This window comes from Lampetra fluviatilis, chromosome 33 (genome assembly GCF_964198595.1).
Source record: "Lampetra fluviatilis chromosome 33, kcLamFluv1.1, whole genome shotgun sequence".
NCBI lineage: Eukaryota > Metazoa > Chordata > Hyperoartia > Petromyzontiformes > Petromyzontidae > Lampetra > Lampetra fluviatilis.
In genome coordinates, this window is record NC_136307.1 from 3,334,969 (window position 1) to 3,358,374 (window position 23,406).

A 23,406-nucleotide genomic window follows, 5' to 3' on the forward strand; every position below is an offset into this window, starting at 1 on the left:
CAACGACACTCGTATTAATAAGTCGTTTTGTGCCACTGCAAAAGCCAAAATTATACACTCCAAATTCAAGTAAAACGTCAAAATCAATGTCTCCTCCTTTCAAATGAGCGTGGGCCAATTGTCTCATCAGTGGTCCTGAGCCATTGATGGAAATCCTACATTGTTATGGTAAGGACAGTCTCTCCATTGGACAACAATTATTTGTAATATGATTGTCTTATTTTCTCTACATTAGCCCAAGAGCGACATTGGGGCCGAATGACCTCCATATTTCTTCTTTCATTTATTGACTTTGCTGCTTCAATCGTCTTTGCACATTTTGTTCACTTTTATTCTCAACGCTAACTGTTACCGTGAGGTCAGTTCTTGGAAGTTATGCAGCCGCTGTGGTATCTGCCAAAGGGTGGAAATCATTTGATGAACTGTGGTGGCATCAACAAGCTTCGGCCATGATGACCTCTTTTACCTGACCTTAAAATGTTAACCATGATCACAAAACACAAATGCATGCATTGAATGATACGTGTCTTTAAGCAAAATTAGATTATTTTAATTCACATTGCCTGAATGTTGTTGTTTATTGTGTTGGCTAATCGTACATACGTGCGTTACAGCCTTATTTTTATTTATTTATCCCCTCTTAAGCTTGCAGCAGTGGGTGCTCAGTGCCCACGTTCACATCGATGTGTGGAGCCCGAAGGGTGTGCGTTGGAGGATGAGCTGATCTTGTGTAGGGCTGGAGCTGAGTCAACATGAAGATGCTACACAGAGCTATCAATTTTATCGGATGTTTGGCTCAATAAGTGGCTGGAAGTTGAATAAGACAGCATGTTGCAGAGTAGTATTTCCTATCCGTTATAGGCTACACCACCCCTATCCATGTTTTTGTTATTAATGGTAAGGTTCCCAATCGGCCTGTTGTTAACTCATACTTGCCGATCGGACTGGACAAATCATATTTTTTCTTCTTCTTCTTCTTTTTCCAAACACACAATTCAAAACGTCACGAGTCGAAGCGTTTCCCCAGTTTCAACCAGCACGGGCGATGTGCCGGTCTCTTGGTGGCGCTGACCAAATGGTGGAAACTCCACGTTTCTATGACAGAAGCCCGTGTATTCGTAGGACAACCAAGAGTAATGTTTCACAAAGGAGTATTTATTTTATTGATGGAAAGGTGAAAATTGGGTTGTGAATAAATCAAAGAAATTTCGATGATTGTAAAAATCAGTTGGCAATTGCAGTCTCGAATGCCGTCATCGTGATGACCATCATTATCATTTCTCCAGGGTGAGAATAAAAATGGAAATTGTCTGGTGAGGCCACAGAAATTGAAGCAGTCCCCCTCCTGGCAATGTCAAAATTCCATTGTCGGCTTAGAAACCTACCTACTTACATCTGCTTAAGCTAAACAATGCGAGAGCAGGCACAACCCAAGAACGGTTCGTGTAATGCATGAACGCTGCCTCATAACAGAAAGCTACAGAGTCGGCTGACGGTTTGGTCTGTGGCCCTTCTTCCGAGCAAAGAGAGAGAGAGAGAGAGCGCAGAGAGATTCAATTGTACTGCGGATCACACTCGCGAGGCTCTGGAGAAATAAAAAAACGGTGATATGTTGATAAAAAATAATATTTTATATTTGTATGGTGCATTTCACCCGTGGATCCCAATGCGCCATCGTGTATGGAAAATAGGAAATTAACAGAACCTCCCGGGTAATCGGCCAGAACTAGTTGGGGGGTAAAGGTCAGTTTAAGGAGGTGAGTTTTCAATACGGACTTAAATATAGCGAACGATGCTGATCGTCGTATGAGCAAAGGCAGAGCGTTGTTCCAACGCTTGGGAGATACACAGTGGCAAAATCCCGATCGCCCCTGCAGGAAATGAACCTTGATCTCGGAGTACTTAGAATGTATGTTGAACTTCTTTCACACCGTACGTAGCCGACCGTGCTAACCAGAGGCGCGATCCGAAAGATCTCAGGGACCTCGCTGGTACATGAAGATGGTTCAGTTCCTGTAAACATTGCGGGGTTGAGACTATTGTCAATTTACAGGGTCACATTGGCCGTTCATTTCTAGAATTCAACACGCACACACGCCCCTCCACGCCCCCATCCGAACGAAGCACCAAGCCGGACCAACATTCGGATGTCTCTTCACGATACCCCCCCCCCACGCCCCCCCCCCCCCCCCAATGTCCTATCCCAAATCCCTTCCAGCTAGAGGCGGCCCCCCGTTTCATCGCCAGGGATATCTGCCCGACAACGCGAGCAAGGCATTCGTCAGACGGAAACCAAAGCACCGTCTTGATGGTTGATCCAGACGAGTGGTTCAAATGCCGTCATCAATGGCATCATTTGGTCGGCAGCCAATTCTTTCAAGGTGCCGAGCCGCACGGACACTTGCGTCTTAAGTGTTTTTATTCGCCCGCCCTGCTCCCAATGCTGTCAAACTCACCCCCCCCCCCCGCCCAATTCCTTCACCATTCCCTCTCTCTCTCTCCTGTACCCCACCCCCACCCATAAGAACTCACTGCCCCCCCCCCAAAAAAAAACCTCTCCATTCCCAGTCGCCCTCCCTCCCCCTCCGCACATGCAACATCTGCCACACTCGTCCTGCATAGTGCAATAGAAATCCGCGGCAGCTCCGTTGAGGTGGACGGCGCACGACACGTTGGTATGTTTAATTTAGATCGGTCGCCGAGATAATCAAGCAGCCTAATGGAACCGATGCTTATCTCCGCGGTGACGTCACGTTTTGCCTCGCTTTCATAAGCAAAGGTGGCTTTTGGGTTCATTTTTTTTTAAGCCAAAGAAGCGTTGTTCATTTTCCAGATATGTTTGACGAAAAATGCCTTTCGACAAAACGGAAATCGGGCTTCATGATTTGATGGACGGCAGAGCAGCGCGGGTTTTCAAACGCCAGTCCCTGGCAACCTGCCCCCCCCCCCTGTCCACTCCTCTGCACGTCATCTGATCACGTTTACCAGTCTCTCATGGAATATAGCTTCAGTCGTGATGCATCACACACACACGTTGATAAACGGTCAAAGTCGCCTCTTCCACAAAGAGGGTTAGGTGATGCTTATCTGTCTGTCTGTTGCTGAAATCCCACATTCTTATGACGGATGAGCCGGGGGGGTTACAGTTTTCCATACATGAACAACGTTTGACTTCCATGCATCCGGTGGGTCTGCCTGTATTCGGTGTGATATAGACTTTATCGCCCTTTTATGTGGAGCTCAGTTGACACAGAACGATTTTTAATTCACGTTTATAACTTCCACTGATTTCCAATCGAGCTTCCGAAACTTAGAGTGACCGAGGACATATACCAGCTCAAAAAGGCAAAACCTTACCTTGGATTAAGGCAAAATGTACTTAATCATAGCTTCATCATTTCCAGTTAACTATTGAAGCGACTCACTATGAGATCTCTTTTACCAGTGGCAAAATATAATGGTAGGTTTTTACCCTTTTAACTGGTACAAAACTGACACCTTTATTCAAGGCATCATGTTTGCAATGACCACAACACAAGTAGTCAATAAAGCAAACAAAAAGAAGCAACTCTGATAAGGATAATAATATGCACTGTCCTTGAAGTTGATTGGTGGTCATTGCAAACATGATGCCTTGAATAAAGGTGTCAGTTTTGTACCAGTTAAAAGGGTAAAAACCTACCATTATATTTTGCCACTGGTAAAAGAGATCTCATAGTGTAAATGTTTACCCCGAACTCTCAATACTCTGATATTGCACTGTTTTTGAGTTGTACGGCTTCTGGTGTCATCTGGCCCTACACCAATGGGGACTAGGCTCTAAAGAAAGCCGTCTCGGGTGTGGGCCAATCAACTTCAAGGACAGTGCATATTATTATCCTTATCAGAGTTGCTTCTTTTTGTTTGCTTTATTGACTACTTGTGTTGTGGTCATTGCAAACATGATGCCTTGAATAAAGGTGTCAGTTTTGTACCAGTTAAAAGGGTAAAAACCTACCATTATTGAAGCGACTGTTACACGCCTCGCAAATTTTAGCTCATTCCCACTTCTCAAATGTTTTTTTTTTCTCCTCGCTCTTTCTCCCTGCTGTTCTGCGCACGCCTCTGGTTTTTGTTTGTCTTGTCGGTTGTGTGTATCCACTTAGTTTCTTGCTATGTCATCATCGCGCCCGTATCCTTTTGCAACGATGATCTGTTTGCGAGCCTCGCTGTTGTTAAACCCAGCCGCCATGTACGTGCACGTCCTGTTAATCACATCTGAATTCTGTCATCGTGCTCATTTCCACAATTATCTGCTTTATCTCTGCGTTCTATATGACGGTGACCTTTGTCATAATTTCATTGACACATGTAGTTAGACCGCTGTGGTCTGTCCTTCATTGACACATGTAGTTAGATCGCTGTGGTTTGTCCTTCATTGACACATGTAGTTAGATCACTGTGGTCTGTCCTTCATTGCCACATGTAGTTAGATCGCTGTGGTCTGTCCTTCATTGACACATGTAGTTAGATCGCTGTGGTCTGTCCTTCATTGACACATATAGTTAGATCGCTGTGGTCTGTCCTTCATTGACACATGTAGTTAGATCGCTGTGGTCTGTCCTTCATTGACACATATAGTTAGATCGCTGTGGTCTGTCCTTCATTGACACATGTAGGTAGATCGCTGTGGTCTGTCCTTCATTGACACATGTAGTTAGATCGCTGTGGTCTGCGCTCCTTCAACGGAGGAGGAACAGCAAAACGACACGAACTCTCTCTCTCTCTCTCCTGAAGCCCTCTCGTCTTGGCCAGCGGCAGACCCCCACATTGGCATTTAGCTGCCGAACCTCTGGCCATCATGCGCGAGAATAGAAGGTAATTTTACTTACAGCCGTTTGTCAATCCGCTCCTGGATGAAGTTCCCCCCATGCCGAGTTAGTCTTGGGGGGTGCTGGAGGGGAGGGGGGGGTGACCATATTTCACCACGTTAGTCAATGGGGGTGGGGGGGGGAGCCGTGGTCATAGGGCAGTGCGCGAACTGCAGCGCCACTACTCCGCCCCATGACCTCACCTGAGTCTGAGTGGCTGCAGGCACAACTGGCACAGCAACGAGCCACAGCGCACAGAGGAGAGCCCCAAGTTGCACGGCAGACTGCTGGGCAAATGCTGCTATCGAGTGATTACCTGTCGGGGTTGGAATTGGTACACATGGGATGGTGATGTGGCCAGAGTATTTCGCGAACGCTCGCCTTAGTCTTCACTGTACCTTCATGCAAGAGGTATCCATCTGAAGCTAATCTAGGGCTGGTGCAGTTACCACATGCTGCAGAGTCAAGAATAATTGAAGACTGCCAGAAGTACACCGCACTTCATGACCCGCAAGACAGCGTACCAGGTACTATTTTGAGGCTTAGACGACCTAATCATTACACCAAAGTGGTTCTGGCCACACGGGAATCGAACCCGGGTATCCAGGTTCATAGCACAGTGCGCTAACCGCTACACCAAAGACAAAGATCCCCCGTATAGCCTTAACAGACTGTTAGGGCAAGTGCTGTTAGCGAGCATCTCTGAAGGCCGGCACGACACAAGAGGGGGTGGGTGGCCAGAACCACGCCCGGCCGCCTTTGTCTCCCTAGTGGCGATGTTTTTACGCACCGCACCAGGTACGCATTTGAGGCTGAGTCGACCTAGGGGAGGCCCAGAACCGGTTCAGATAATCGTCACCGGTGTCGGCCGTGAGTGGGAATCGAAACCGGGTCTCCACGCATCTAGGGGCGGGGTCAGACATTTGTGACGATGTGTGACGATGGGGGGGTTTGAGAAATGTGACGTCACATGAAAATGCGCAACTTTAAATAAATATAGACAACACGTTCTACTTAATTAAATATACTTTGTAAGAAATGTTTTCTCCTCCAACATCAGAGTGCAGCGCCACATTAAAGACAATAGTTTAAAGCGATTTGAAGCATGTTTGAATTTTTTACGTCATATTTGAGGAGGTGGGGTCTGACTTTTTGTGACGCCATGTGACGAAGGGGGGGGGGTGTCAAAAATCGTCCAAAATCGCGTGACATCATTTATGGACGGCCCCAAAGACAAAGATCCTCCGTGTCGCCTTAACCGACTGTATGGACAACTCCACCACCGCTACACACACACACTCACACTTTCTTGCACGTGGGAGATATCGGCACACGCCGCACTTTCCGATGTTCGATTCACTCACGGCGGTTTAGTCGAGGAGCTGTCCAATTGTATCACATCACTGAGTACTTCCAGTGCGGATTGCAGCTGTGAAGAGAGGAGCATGGCCGCATTGATGATATTATTGGTAATGGTTTTTGGTTCATCATCGGGCGGCGTGAATCGAGAACGACCTAGCAATTTAAAACGAGGCAGAGGTTCTACAAATCTCGGTGCTGGTCATTTCACTTCGAGGCCCGTTAGGCGTAGTCGGTTGTCTTTCAACAAGTGGAACTTTGTGTCCGACGTTCGTGAACGGGCAGCCGTTTAGCGCACCGCTTTCAAAATTGCGTACATTCTAACATTTGACTCTGGGCTAATATCCCGAAGACAATGATCCACTCTTCTGAAGTGATATCACAGTCTTTGATGTTCGCCGAACAGTCGTTGGCACTCTTCGATGAGTTCTCGAGAAATGAACTGGCAGCTTCAGAGGGTCTCAAACCATTAAATATTGATCCAACAGGGAGCATATTGACTGCAAAGCCACCAACTCGATTTTTATTGATTTGTGGGGGGGGGGGGCACAGCATTGCACTGTGAACCCGGCGACACGAGTTCGATTCCCGCTCATAGGCAACACCAGTGACGATTATCTGAACCGTGCCTGGGCTTCCGGTAGGTCGGCTCAGCCTCAAATGAGTACCTGGTGCTGTGTGTGAACACCGCCACTGGGGAGACAAAGGTGGTCTGGTGTGGTGCTGGCCACCCACCCCCTCGTGGGACGTGTCCGACTTCATAGACGCTCACAGCACTTTGCCCCAATAGTCCTTGTTTGTAAGTATGTATGTATACATGTGAGAGAGAGTGTGTGTGTTTGCTGTTGATTAAAGCCCACGGTTTTAATAGTTTACTTTAACGTCAACGCGACTATAATTATGGGGACAACGTTGAAGTGTTGCAATACAATTCGCTGGGAGCACATGCGTCGTGAGTCGTGACCCAAGCGCTTGGCAGAAATCTGCGGAAGCCGAAACCGAAGTTTTCTTGGAGCCAGTAACAGCAGGTTCTCTGTGGTGTGTGTGCGAACAAGGTTCAGCCCTTAACTACATTTGGGTCGCGATTTCGCCGAACCATTCCTTTTTAAGCCACTCCAACAAGCTCGCTAAGTTTTCAGAGATAATTAGCTTCAAAGGCTTTTGGAGAGAGAGAAAAACAAATGACTTGTCCAATAGCTCCGCGAGGATTATAGACTTCCTGGCGTTTTATGTTTCGGATATTATTATTATGAAATGTAAACACGCGACAACGGAAGTGAGGATCTGGGCGTGGATTGCAATCGAGATATTAACGATTAAACAGCTACAGCCGCCCCGGGGAAAAGAGGATTTTGATGGGAAAAGTCGTGAGTCGTCATCTTCGGACAGCTCTTCCCAATGCACTGGGTCAGGTGTTAAAGCGCTAAACAGAAGAGAAACAGTTGAACCGACTAAGTGAATAAAAATGAAGTGAGATCAAATGCATGAGGGTGTAACGAGGATGAACTTAAGGCAAACATCGAAATGTCTTCACACCCATTGCTTGCCCATTACCACGTGACCAAGACGTTTCTCAGTAACCGGTGTCATTATATTTGTTTAACAAGGTTACTATTAAAATACGGCAGAACATGTGAAAAGTTACCTTTACCGTAGGACATAAAATGACATTAACGAGAAATATAATTCAATGAATTTAAAAATTAAGAACTGGCTTAAAAAAAACTTTAGTGGTTAATCACTATTCGGTGAGCTGGCACCACTGCTACCTAGGTTGGAACCCAGGTTAAAAGCCATCCTCTGGTTATCACGGTTGGCTACGCACGGTGCGAAAGAAGTTCAACGTACGTGCACACATGATATCAACCCAGTCAACAATGACGGCACACAAAAAATATATCACATTCGGTTTGTGCTTTTCACTTTATTCCAGGTCTGAGAATGGAAAAAAAAATTGGTTTGAGTGCCACGCCACACACATTTCTCTGTGGCCGGGTTTGTCGGAAAGTGTGCCCCTTCGTGGCGGGATAAATGGATGTAAAGTTATCCTGGGGAAATCGGATTTTGTGGTCCGGTCTCTAACATAGGGTGAGAGACTACTCTGTGAGTGTTCTCACTTGATGCCTTTGAGACTTAAAAAAAGAAAACAAGCAAAAATCCTTTCAGTTTGAGAATTTTTTTACCTTTTTCATGGAATGGAATTTACTGAAATCCCAAATCATCATCAGTTGCTTAGACAGTATAGATCGCGCTGTTTTTCTGTCGACTGTATTCTACAAATTTCATAGAAATAAAGCATTTTCAAACCAATATTTTTTTCTTCCGAAATCACTGCAACACACCGCTGCTGGTGTTGCGGTGGAGTGCTCTACTCACAATCGGGAGGTTGTGGGTTCGAACACCAATCATACATTCTAGATTTGAAGCTTTCGTGACTGCAATGATTCATATTCTCAGGTTTTTTCGGTAAAGTCACGTAGGTAAAACATTAAAAGTAATGAAAGTAAAATTTTATTTTTATTTTTATTATTTTTATTTTTATTTTTGTTTTGTTTTATTTTACTTTCATTACTTTTAATGTTTTACCTACGTGACTTTACCGAAAAAACCTGAGAATACCAATCATACAGCCCATCATACATCCAGTGCTGGTAAAGTGGGCACCACTGCTTCGCAATATTCATCCTTTGCAGCAAATAAAACCCTGACAAAGGAATGTGGAATTTCCTCCGATGACTCAGCACTTCCAATTGAGATGAGCGATTCTCATTTGCTCATTTGAGAGCAAGAGAGTCATTTAGTCTTTTTTTTACTATCTTTGGCTAAGAGGAAGCGAGATTGAGAGGGCGTGTAGTCGTTCCAAAAGCTGGTCGCGTGCACGCGTTTCCACATACTCATGCGTACAACTCACTTTTGATGAGCAGATAATGTGACCGGTATGACGTCCCAAGTTGTGGCCGTGCCAGACCACAGCCTTCCTCTTGAAAAACAATTAAGAAAAACCCCAAGATGAAAAAAAGCTAAGAAGTTGAGAGAATCAGGCAGCTGGCTGATGTGCTTTTAGGTCAGCGTGCCTCCAGATGAAGTCGTTGTTTATGGGGTAGAAGGCAGAGATGGAGAGTAACTAGTTACAAGTAACTGTAATCAGATTACCAACGGGTAGGTAGCAGTAATCCTGTATCTCTACTCTGTTTTAAATGCGTTATATTATTTTTATGACGTCGCGTATCGTGGTTAACTTCATGATGGATTTTCTTTTGTTTTGGTGTTAACAATATAAGTAATAGCTCCTTCCCAAATGTGCCTCTCTACATGAGAAAACAAATATGTATATTCTTGGTTCTTTCGGTTTAGTCACGTAGAAGGGAAAAAAATATTATACAAAATTTTTATTTTATTATTTCCCTTCTACGTTACTTTACCGAAAGAACCAAGAATATGAATCCCTGCAGTCACGAAAGCTTTAAATCAAAACAAATATGATTTACACAGCCCATTGGCCTCCTGTGCAAGTCCCCATTTTCTTCGCAGCATTGGTTCAATACAAGCAAACACTGGACCCTTTTGGACGTTCAGTATCTCGGCAGCAGTCGCAGTCAGACTTGCTTGAACTAATGCTGGCGAATTACCAGATGTTTGTCTTTTCCATAAGTCCTTGGTCCTAGGTATACACGGAATCCATGCACCGTGAATACGTTGAAATACGCAAGTCCCAAAAGTATGATTCGTTGGATGCAAAGTGAGGCTTAAGAATTGATTTGAATGAATGAATCGCTACATAATGTACGCGAGTATAGCCTCCATTGCAGAGATTGTTTGTACATTTCGAGATTTCTAGTATTTAGAATGGGTATCGGAATCTCTGTATGATATGCGAGTATAGCAGCTCCGATTTAAAGCTTTCGTGACTGCAGGGATTCATATTATTGTTTTCTTCGGTAAAGTCACGTAGAAGGGAAATAATAAAATAATAAAAATAAAACATAATATAATACAATTCTCACGACGTTTCGGCCACAACGCAAGAACCAAGAATGGACGGCTGCTTGCGTTGTGGCCAAAACGTCGTGAGAATTTGTATTATATTGTTTAAATTTGTATTTAATTATTTCTCTTCTACGTGACTTTACCGAAAGAGCCAATAATATACAGCAGCTCCTTTAACGGCAGAGGTACATTGCAGAGTGGAACACTGACCCCCTGGTCTCATTAGAGAAGTGATCTTCCATTTACTGGCATGCCCCACGTGCAGATTTGTTCACATACCGTACTCATAATTGTTTATGAATGGAAAGCAGTTAGATGGGTCGTATTTCTGCAATTTTTATTTCAAAAGTATCAATTGATTCACTGTCAACTTCACTTAAAGTGCAACCCTGCGTATCTGCAAAGTCCGTTTCAACACGTGCTGTTTTTCTCGTCGTATTTTGCTAACCATCGGAGTATGTACTCTTAAGAGTTGAATCCACATCATTCATCGTATTCTATGCATTGTACGACCAAATTGTCCCCATGTATTTTCAAGTGATAGTCGTAGAATTCGGCAGATGTGTGTGTGTGTGTGCGTGCGCACATGTTTGGGCAGGGGTAGTGTAGCGGTTAGCGCATGCTGCGTTATGAACCCGGCGACCCAAGTTCGACTGTGAAGATCATCTGAACCATATGCTTTGGGTCTTTCTGTAAAGTCACGTAGATAGGTTAAAATTAATAAAAATAAAAGAAACAAAAAACTACGACGTTTCGATCACTCCACAAGCGATCGTCATCAGGGTCGTCATCAGGATCGCTTGTGTTGTGATCGAAACGTCGTAGTTTTTTGTTTATTTTTTATAAATTTGAACATATCTACGTGACTTTACCGAAAGACCCAAAGAATAGGAATTCCTGCAGCCTCGACAGCTTTAAGTCAAGAATCATCTGAACCGGTCTGAGGTCTCTCCTCTGTCGACTATTTCTCAAACGAGTAGCCGGTGCAGCCTTAATAGGTGCTCACTAACACAATTTGCCCCAAAAGTCTACGGAGACTATTAGGGGGGATTTTGCCCTTCCGTGGCGTAGGACCGGTTCAGATAATCGTCACTTGGTGATGGCCGGGATCGGGTATCGAACTCAGGTAGCCGGCTTCGTAGCGCAGCGCAGCTAACCGCTACTCTACCGCTCCCCAATCACTGATCATCCACACACATACACAAACATGCACACGCACGCGCGCACACACATGGACACACGCGGAGTCGCCGACCCGTCTGGAGGTGGTAACTCTACCCCAGTAATTACAGACAGGGCGACCGAAAGCCAAGGAAAAACGCTGCAAGTGCATTTTCCATTCATACCCCGTGTGTGTCGCAGTGTCAACATTGTGCACATTGCTTTGTTGGGGTTGGGGGGGGGGTGTTGTAAGGAGCAGGGGGGGGGGTATCGGGGGGGGGGGTGGGAGGGTGTGTTTATAATTATATGCATTACACGCACGTCGAAAATCCAAAATTTCCGCTATTTCACATTCTTTTGGGTTTGAAAGTTCAAGTGTCATGTCAATGCTCGTTTATAATTCGCGGTTACGGACAGGTTGCCGTACGCATGCTATTTCACACAACGCGTGCATGCACACAGCAACGATGATCTTACCCGTATAGCCTTCACAGACTGTCGGGGCAAGTGCTGTTAGCGAGTAGCACCTATGAAGGCCGGCACTGACTGTGGCACACGAGGGGGTGGGTAGCTAACGTCACGCTTGGCCGCCTTTGTCTCCCCAGTGCTAACGTTTACACACGAGGTACACATTTAAGTCTGAGTTGACCTAGAGGAGAATCCGCACTGGTTTAAATATTCGTTACTGTTATTGGTCGCGAGTGCGAATCGAACTCGGGTCGCCGGTTCGGTAGCGCGGTATGCTAACCGCGACACTACCGCTCCCCGTACAGTGTGTACAAAAGACAAAGATCCCCCATATAGCCTCCACAGACTGTCAGGGCAAGTGCTGTCAGCGAGCACCCGTCAAAGCTGGCACGGAATTATACACTCAAACATACACACAAAACCAATATGTGTGTGGTTTTAAACTCCTCTTATCCACATTGTTACATGTGAGGCATTACACTACAAAAATTAACACCCTAAATATCCATGCCATCATCTGTGGATACAATTTTTATTCCGCATGTTTACCTAGGAAACCCTCATGACTCTCGCTAGGAGGGTCCTGCCAAGTCACGGTAGTTTAGAAGTCAATGATTGCTGTGTTGTACACTAATCCCACTTGAGTAATTTGCAGGTAATTTTTCAAAGTTGGCAAATTTGGACCATGACGCACAATGTCCTGCTGTTGCAAATTACATCATGGGCTTTTTAATGATCTTTAATATCCACTGTGAAGCGGACCAATAATATGTACGCTGATGTTGTTGTTGTTGTTGAATTCAGCCGTGTAAAGTCTCAGGCCACCGGTGAAGAGGAGCTCTGTCGGTCAGCATCGAATCACCGTATCGATTGGCACCGAGAGAAAATACAACTCTGACCGTGACAATCTTGTCAGGTGATGGACGGTTAATGACGATAATTTTGGCATTAAAACGTCTCCCCTTGCGTGGCTTCGTCCCAAATGAAACAAACGTTGGATCCGTTTATCCGTCCGCTCCGATCCATCCAAAACCATCCTACTCGATCGCTAATTCGCAGAGCCGCCTGAGTGCTCGCCTAGGGCGATTGTTAACATATCGTCGCGGTCACATTGAGCACATGCCCTGTTGCTTGTTTTGCACCATTGTTGGTTGCTTCCAAACGCACAGATTGCACGCGCGAGCCTGCATCACATCCACGTCGAACCTCCTAACGAATACAAGGCAACGCTTTCCGAGTGCGTATTTTGCCAGCTGCAACCCGGCAATTCCACAGTTATTAATTGACGCTTCGCCAAGTAGGCGAGCGGTTTGCCGGGGCTCACAAGAACAACTCGGCGCGGAGCGCCATCATTGTCAATGAGACACAATTGACTCAAAGGATCATCCCCGGTGAAATGCTCTCTCTGAACAAACACGTCCGTATTGTTGTTTGGTTCTTTCGGTCAAGTCACGTAGATAGAAAAATAATAATAAAGTGACAAAAAATAATGAAAATAATAAAATAAAAATATTTAAAAAAATAAAAACCACGACGTTTCGTGGTTTTTCGATGAATGAGAGAAGCGCGGCTTTTCACAATGGCCAACTGAGATCCGGAGCTGCGATAACTTCCCCACCACCACCCCCCTCCCCTCTCTCTCTCTCTCCAGCCTCTGTCACTCGCTCCAATCTCTTTGCTCTCTCACAACAAACCCAAGCCACCCCAAAAACCACCACCACCTACCCGGCACCCACTGCTCTGTACCAGCGCCGGGGTGGGTTTGGGAGGGGAACAAAAGAAAGGGGGGCACCATCACTTGAACGCCTCCTCCTATTGTCAAACAAATTAACGCCTTCTGCTGTTTGCTCAATACTTAGCGCTTACCAGGTGTATATACACGCGGACAGCAGGTGATGCGGCCGTTTCCGCTTCTTTCTCCCATTCCACTCAGCTCAAAATTAATATAATTTAATAAATATATAACTGCCAAAATATATATATAGGCGAACCCGACGACCCCGAGTGGCGAGATGTTGACTACCTCACCTGGTACACAGAAGGTTCGCGGGTTCCAACCCGACCATGACGCCCGTATGTTTGGAGTTTGCGTGTGTGTCTCTCTCTCTCCCCGTGGCCACGTGGATTTTTCTCTGGGTCCTCCCGCTTTTCCCACCACATTTAGAATCGACATCACGCGTTCCGAGCACCGTATTTGGCTGCGATGAGTGTCCACACGAGTGGGCCACTTCGTTGAGCTGTCGTTTGTGAAAGCACGCACACACACACACGCACGTGTCCATACAAAAACACGACGGTTCCTCTAAGTCTTCCTCGTAGACCAGAGGGGTGAGCGCTCTTGTTTTGCAAGAACCTACTCAGGCCAACGTGGAAAACGAAGAGGTGGGTGATCGGCTTTATCTGCGCCGCGTCTGTGCTTACACCAAGACCGTAGCCATGGAGTCAACATTGGGGGGGACCAAATCTTCCACGGGGTGTGGGGGTCCCCCCCCCCCCCCCAGACAAAAAAAATCTAAATTTGAAAACTAATTTTCTGTCTAAAATATTTTAAAAATCACGAACACATGGGATGGACTTTTTATTTATGTTTTACAATAATGTCTAATAGTGTATTGTATTACATTGCTCTGTTTATTTCTTTTTCACCTTTTCTTGTTTCATTGTATGTAATGGCAGAGATGAGGGATTAATCAAGTACAACCATAACCACAATCATATAAACAGAAATCTATTTTATAGCAATATATTGGGGGGGGGGGACATTTTGATCATATTTGAATATTGGGGGGGGATGTGTCCCCCCCCAATATATATTATAATTACGGCCTTGGCTTACACACCGCTCGAGGTACTAATTTCAGGCTCAGCTGACCTAGTTAGAGTACCCGAACAGATGCAGATACCGCTTGCCATTGATTCCGTGCATAGCTTGGAATTCAACAAAGCTTGCTTAAGCCGTAGTACAGCGCTCCCTAACCAAAACATCCACAAGACCATGCAAACCACAAAGACTCAGATCCTCAATGTAGCCTACACAGGATTTGGGGGGGGGGGGGTAGTGCTGTTTGCTCCAATGAAGGGAGACACGGCGCACGAGGGGCGGTGGTGTGATCAGTAAACACCCATACCCAGCTGTTTTTCATCTTCCCACACAGCAGCACCAGGCACTCGTGTAAGGCTGAGTCAACCTGTGGGAGACCCAGGACCAGTTTAAATAATCGCCAACGATGTTACCAATGGCCGGGGGAATGGAACTTGTGGGGGCGAGATTCGTCGCGCAGTGCGTTAACCACCACCACCACCACGCAACACAGACAATGACAAAGATCTCCCGTATAGCCTTCACAGACTGTTGGGGCAAGTGCTGCTAGCGAGTAGCACCTATAAAGGCCAGGACAGCACACGAGGGGGGGGGGGTAGGTGGCCAGCACTACTCCCGGCCGCCTTTGTCTCCCTAGCGTCGATGTTTACACACGGCACTAGGTATTCATTTGAGGCTGAGTCGATCTAGGGGAGGCCCAGGACCGGTTCAGATAATCGTCACCGGTGTTGGCCGTGAGCGGGAATCGAACTCGGGTCGCCGGGTTCGCGGCGCAACGCGCTAACCGCTACCCCACCGCTCCCCACAGCGACACGCACACACACACACACGCGCAGTTACCCTTAACCTTCTCAACTCGGAAGAAAAAAAAACGAGCCCTTGTCATCCAACACTTTGGTGAGGAGCTTTACCCAGTCACCCGTCCGTGGGTCAGGTTGAGCGTGGAGAGCGATCTTTTGCTATGACTATAAACCCACTGACGCGGGTAGAGCCAGAGGCAGGAATACCTGTGATGTTACAGTCACATCTCCCGGTCAAAGTTGGAATTTCTCGCACGCGCGCGCGCACACACAACAAAGGATTTGGATCACTGTCACATACAAATGTGTCAATAATTTTAAGCTTTTATATATGTGTTCTCTCCATGCATTGTGGATTTAAATATAATTGTATTTAGTTGTTACGCGTATTGAACGGACTCCTGTCTGTGTTTCTTTTCAACTTTTTATGTACATATCTATGTTTTCAAATACTTATTGTTTAGCATTTATCCGTAATTTTTACTTGTAATTTTAAACTCTTATGCCATTTAACCGTCAAAAATGGTAAATAAATCTTAAAATATTTTTTCTGAAAAATTGGCTAACTTATATGTATTTTTTCTGTCTTACGTAAATTATATTTCATTTGTATAAACCATCCACGAAACTAATTATAGTGCATATACATACTGAGTGTATACATATGTCACACAGAGATACAAACTAACACAGTTCATAATTGAATCGGCATTACCAACAAAGTCCCCCAACTTTGTCGACCCAGCAGTATAAGTGGAGACAACCAAAGTTAGGTCACGTGCGGTGGCGTAAAGTGTGGATAACTCCCACCAATTCCAAAACATCTGGACAGAGTGGAAGAATCGGCCAAATATCTTCTAAAAGGGCTCTCCGGTGCCCTCTCAATGGTCGTGGAGGTCCTTCTGCCAGCAGTGGCATTTACAAAGCAATTGTCATGGCTTCACCTTTACCAACTTATATCTAGCCAGGTTACACTGTGGTTAGGAGGGCTTGACTCACAGCAATCATCTCACGAGTTCAAATTACAGTGGTTGACTCAGTGGTTGTCCTATGGAGAATGGGCCCTGCCATGGTAACGTGGAATTTCCAACAGTGGGTCAGATGTGCGGGCATCACTCTTTGCTCACTTGGGCATGGAAAGAACCAAGAAGATTTCGACGTCGGTTACGTGGTGTGTAATTTGAATAATGTCTACTTCCCAACATGGCTCATGCTTTGGTAATAACAGCCTACAGCATTTCTAGATTCAAACAATCCCATTTCAAACCGGTTCAGTGGCAACATTTCTGCAGGCTAGACTCTCAAGCAGCCATTTCATCTCTTGTAACATGTTTGATTCTACCTTTTTGCCCCATGGAAATTGTTGTGTCATTCGTGGTACTTTGCACTTTATTGATGGCGATGTCGGCACGCAAAATAAAGACATTGATTGATTAATTGATCAAGTAGGCCTTGGTTTGTGAGAGTTTAAATTACAAGCATTGAATTTGCCCTGAGTTAAATGCTTTTTTCAGTGTCTACAAATACTGGGCAAAATCTTTTTATATGTATTCACTTATTCCAGAATGTGATTAGTGGTGTGTATGTGGCTAATGTGGGGAGCGGCTATGGAGAGGTTAGCGCAATGCACTACGAAGCCAGTGATCACAGTTCGATTCCAGCTCACGGCCAACATCGGTGACGAATAATCTAAGACAATCCTGGGCCTCGCCTGGGTCGACTAGGCCTTAGATTAGTACCTGTTGCGGTGTCTAAACATCGGCCCAGGGGAGACAAAGGCGGCCGGGTGTGGTTCTGACAATCCACCCCGTTATGTTCCGTGCCAGACTTGATAATTTTCGACGAACAGCACTTGCCCTAAGAGCCTATTAAAGGACCTTCGGAGGATTTGTTTTTTCTTTGTTTGTCTTTTATGGTTGGTTCGATAGTGATGACTTGGGGAGGTCCTCATGCAGCAGTAAATAGATGATGGCTATTGATGACGTTGGCGATAATGACAGCGCTTCGCATTGTCCCGTTGTGCTTCATGCCGTACGTTTTGCCGAGCCTGGTGGCGCACGCATGCTTTTCATCCAGCGTATTCGACACTTTGATAGTGAAGGGCTGCTGGCAGTAGAACAAGTGGGATCATGAGCCGGGCAGAAATATTTGAATGAATACAAATCAATACAATTTCATGGGACCTTTTTTCCAGTATCAAAATGATGAAAACATAAGAAAGGGTGAAGCTTATTCTGATATTTTTAACACAATTTATGTTGTTATTAGATAGTTTCCTCTTTGTCCAACACGCAAAGCACTTGTTAAAACGCAATTGGTTCAACATTCCAACGCAGGCACCTTGTGAAAAAAACTCGGTGAAGTTTTTTAGGGTAAATACATGACATTATTAGCATCAGTATCATCATCATCATCAGTCATGTTCAATCCATTGATGGATGAAGACCTACCTGAGCAATTGCCATCACTCATGGTCCTGCAATGCAGCAATCCACGTAGCACTGATTTAATTTCTTCATCTCCAGGGTCAATGTCCTGCTGTTGGGTGCACCCCTCCACCCGGCCGCCCGTCCGTCACTATCCTGAACCGTCGGCTATTATCGCTTTTATCGTCGACGTGTCCTTCACTCAAGGCCCCTTACTTTTCTACAACAGGCAAAAACGATGTCCTTAACTTGCCTATGTTCTCGAATATGCGTTCCGATGCTCCGTCTCTCGGTGTAATTGCAAGCGTGCGTCTATCTCTAATGCACGCTTCTGTTCACGCTTACGTTTCATAAAAAGCGTCAAATGTTCCCAAAATAATCAAGGATCCGGTGGACTTGGTTGGCAATCCTCGTCAGGAAGCTCAGCGTAGCGGCGCACGGGACGTTAATAGCAGATGTAAGGGCGTCTGATTGGCGCTTTGAAATGAGATCAGGGGCCATTTGTACGAGGGCAGCGCGATGCGCAGACGCAGCCTTTCATGTCCGCCGTGCTTCAAGAGCGTCGTCGGGAGCTTAGGTGGGTGAACTCTCTCTGTTGTTTGTTCGGGAGGTGGATGACAAGCAGAGAGTGGGGCTAGGGGGGGGGGGGGGGTCATGAGTAGAGGAATCCTGGTGGGTAAAGTGCAAAAAAGGTCAGGAAATGTCGAGCATTTGACGGGCATTGCTATCACGCCGCATGAAGCAGTTATGGTTACGGCCGCTGTGATATGGTGATAATACGATATGTCACACGATATAATGTCCACGGTAATCTTTCGTCCGTTGTATTTTTTTATTGTAATATCACCAATGATTATTGCTCGTTTTATTTGTCCGAAAATTAAAATTTCTTGCCGAGATAGATGATCAATAAATAACAAAGTCAAGAATTAAAGTTGTAAATAAAAATGTAGGCATGTCGAATTTATTTTGGGCCATACAGTCAACCGTGCTAATCGGATGTGCGGGGGAAAGAAAACAAACTAAACACACAAAAACGCTTTTAAAAACATGTTTTAAAAAAAATATTTTAAATTAGACAACTCCAGTGGCTTCCTAATATCATAAGCAAGAGCGTTCCAGATGGCCGCAGAAGCGCATCTGAAAGCGCCGCGCGATGCGGTGGCCACCGTCTTTGTTCGATGGTCAGCAGCCAAAATCCGCTGCTGCGAGGATGAGCGGAGTTCGCGTGGTGATGGCTGATGCTGCTTGATATAAAACTGAATTATTTGATGTTATGCTTGAAAACAATGTCACTACTCTACGATTGTACGCTTCGTAGAATTACGTTTCGCACTGTTAGTTAAATTTATTTTGAAGTTACCCTGTGAGCTAAAAAGCTCTTTAAGTCGGGTTTCATGAATACAAATACACCGTTTCAGTGACAGACAACACATCAGATAAAATAAATGAATAATACAAATTAATAAGATAAAATGGTAAGAAATCATATAATATACAATTTATCTTTGAAAAGTTGTATCTAATTAAGGGATACAAATGCAAGAGTAGGCATACAAAGTTCCAGAGGTAAAACATCTTTTCTCAAGAAACGCTCAATTTAAATCTCTAATAAAGATTCAATATAAATGCGCCATCAATCAACGACAGCATCGTGAAAGAAAGAGAGAAAGAGAGCAGTGCAGATAAGGCACAAGAGAAGAGAGAGGTCACCCCGTCCAGCTATTCAGTGGCAGCCAGGCAGGAGTTCACTGGCTACTGCTTAAGCGAGGAAGGATAATCGTCAGTTTAACACGTGGCCTCTCACGACCCACATCATCCATAACGAATTGGCATCTTCTGTTTACATGACAAACCTTACTAATTGGCTGTGTCAGGTGGTGGGCGGTTTAACGACACATTTATATTTACGCGATCTAACCCCCCCAAAAAAAACTACATTATGCAAGAAGGAGGAACCTACAGGCCTCAGGCCTCATCTAGGCCAGGGCTTCATTTCAATCGCGCATGGCCACATGTGAGGCCCACTGCAATACTTTTAAACGGGGCAGAAACGACTTCTATCCATTACTGCAAGCATCCCAGCCACCACTAATCGAGTACTGGAGGGAAAAATTTGCTGTGTTTCTCATTTTAGCGCCTCTTGCAGTGACAGAAGTAACTGGGTTTGATGTGTATGTGTGGTTAATATGTGTCCGTAGATCAAACTCACGTCTCAAGAGGTCATAGTGCAGTGGGTTAATCGCTGCTTTTTTTGCCGTGTTAAATACACCAAAATATACTTTGCCTCCAGTACGTGAGAGTTGTTCAGAAGCACATGCATTAGTTGCAACAGTGCCTCATCCCTCTCACCACCCACCATACCCTCCTCCCCACAAAACCCTCAAAAATGAAAGTACCGTCCCTTGACGGCCTTGGGCTTGTTTATTAATCCCAGGATATATATACCACAGGGCAACACATATAACATTTGGGATAACCGCACTGCTCGACAATTGCGTAAGCTAAATTGAGCGAAATTAAATTAAGCCTCTTGCTTCGACAACCTTGGCAGTAATGTAAAGTCATGTACCACTATGTTATCTGCCATTTTTTTCCATCCCTCCTAACCAGTGCAACGTGTATGGGTAAGCGCATGTGATTTGACGTCAAGCCAAAACCCAGACGGAAAATGAGACGTCCCATTTTAAGCTGCTTATTCCAACAAATGCATTGCAAAAAAACATATAAACTTGTACCGCGTGGCATAAACTTTGCGGCAAGTATTTTCTCCTGGCAGTTTGACCCAGTCTGGAGTTTTCACATGGTAGCATATTAATCAACGAGCTCGCAAGCAATACAAAGTTGAATTCACGTCAAAACATATCAATGTCTCCTTGCTTCATCTTTCGTATATAGCTGCAGAGCAGCAAATCCCTTTTCAGATTAATTTAGTCAAGCCGGATGACCGCGTCAGGAGTAGCAGAATGTATCACTGCGATGTCTGTGATGTCTCCTTCACAGCGATACGTATTGTTGCTTACTGCACCAAAACACACAACAATGGTCTCAATCCCAAATGTGCTCGTGGTGTCTAGTTCTGAGAAGATTAATCCTTTTGGATCTCTCGCAGTGCAGTCATCCGTGTTACAGAACGACCCGCGGAAGCGGACACCACATAACTACATACCTGTCAAACCCTTATCAGCGTCCTACCTTATTACAGACCAATTCAGATCATGTTGGTCACCTCGTGCCCCTTTATACATCTCAACGTTCATCCTACAAAGTCCCATCACAAGGGAGAAACACACAAATAGACACACACACACACACACAAAAATGCCCGTATTGAACCGGCAGTATGAAATATGGACTTGAAACATCTATTTCCCGTAGAAGAATACGCGTAAACTGTGTGGGTTGACAAGTTTGGAACTATTTCTGCGGTCCCTTCAAGACACCTAGGATCCATAACAACAGGGGGACAGCTCTCTCCCACCCAACCGTGCTTCGAAGAGTAATGTTTACCATCTGACAAGTTCAAGTGATGTTGGTTAATATCCAAACTGGAAAGTAGTCCAGTTAAGGGCAGTGCCAAATTTAACGTATTGGGGGATTTTTTTTTTGCAGTCTATTGTGGTGACCGGGCAGAATCAATCAACTCACGACACTTGAGAATGCGGGTTAATAGCAGGCGAAGAACATGAATGTATTGATTGGCCGGTTAATCATAATCCGACATCACGTACACGACCGATCACGGCTAAGTCCGTAATGCACGTGTTCTCCGTGATTAGCTCTGTATTTAAAGCTGCACTGGGTGTGGTGTAGAGCATAACAGCTTTCGAATCATTTCACAAGCTATTATACAAACACCTCACTCTAATAGACCGGCTCCACTTACCTTACTGTACAGAGCGTCAGCCCAGTAGCTGCTGTGTGTTAATACACACAGCAGCTACTGGGCTGACGCTCTGAAGACGTTGTGATGGCCTGGTGGGTCAGCCATGAGGTTCAGCGCCAGAGTGAGTGGCTCAAACCCGGTAAGGAGTTGTGACTTGACCCATCATCTCTCCGAGGTCGATACAACGACTACCACTTTGTGCAGAAGCAAAGAGTGGTTACCGTGTTGATCGACTCACTCCTAGCCATCGGGATGTGGAATATCAACCATTTGTTTAGGGTTGTAAAGAGGAGTTGAGCGCTTCCTTGATATGAATTTAAGCAGAAAATCAATTGGACATAATATACGTAATGTGGGTAGCGGTAGTAGAGCGGTTAGCGCACTGCTCTATGGACCCGGTGACCCGAGTTCGATTCCCGCTCAAGGCCAACAACACTGACAATTATCTGAACTGGTCCTGGGCCTCCCCTAGGTCGATTCAGTTTCAAATGACTACATGATGCGGTGTGTAAACATCGTCACTCTGGGGACAAAGGCGACCGGGCGTGGTGCTGGCTAGCCACCTCTTCGTGTGCCGTTCCTGCCTTCATACGTGCTCGCTAACGACACTTCCCCCAACAGTCTGTTAAAGGCTGTACGGGGGATTTTTGTCTTTGTGTATATATCTAAATATACCATAGATACATTTTCACAAATATATTCGAATTGTGTTATTAGCCACAGTGAGAACTCTGCAGCTTGCAGTGAATCGCCCTGTATCAGTGAATTGTCGGAGTAAATTACATGCCAGTAATTATCAGGTCACCGCAACAGGCCTCTTGTACACATCAGGGGCACACATATGGGTTGTTGTTGGAATGACGGCCCAAATAATAATTACACGTCTCGGGCCCAGAATGTTCTTACAGGGTCCAGGAGTAAAGCCCTATAACGTTGATCGATCAACTGCATCTCAAGGGGAGCAAGTCGAAAAAAATATTCCTTTTATCAATCTTAGTTGTTTCTTTCCATGTTAGACCGTGGCCTCTTTTTTGTATTGTAAATCTGGAGGAGGGCTCGGACGATAGGTGAATTAATTTGATGGACTAAAAATTATAATCGATTACTTTTTTTGTCATCGATTACATGCCCCCCCCCCTGCCCCCCCACCTGCCCCCCCACAAGTCACTACCAGCACGACGGGTGGCTGAGGATGCCGATGATGTCACTAAGCCCTGCTCATCGCCTATCGTCCAAGCTGGCACCCGTGGGTACAGGCGTAAGACTCTTTGTTCCAACTGTTTTCGCTCTATCCGATTAGTCGACTAACCCGAGCCGATCACCGGTCGGTTATTTCAACTAATATTCAAGCACAACACTGAATCTGGAGTCACTTCAATTGGTCACGTTTAGACATCATTAGATGATGATGATTATTGTCAATTATTACGCTCGTTTACCCAAAACAGCCGTTGTCACTCAGTCTCAAGACTCTTTGTCAGGAGCATCATGCCAAGTGTTCACAGTCGCAGGGGGTCACGTGACGTTACTCCTGCTGGAATCCGAAATTAACTATTTCCAGGTATTTTCTCAGGGATGTGTTTGGCCAATGCCAGGTACATTTGTACGACTCCTCCACGCTCTCAATCGAGCCGTTTGGCACGTGTTA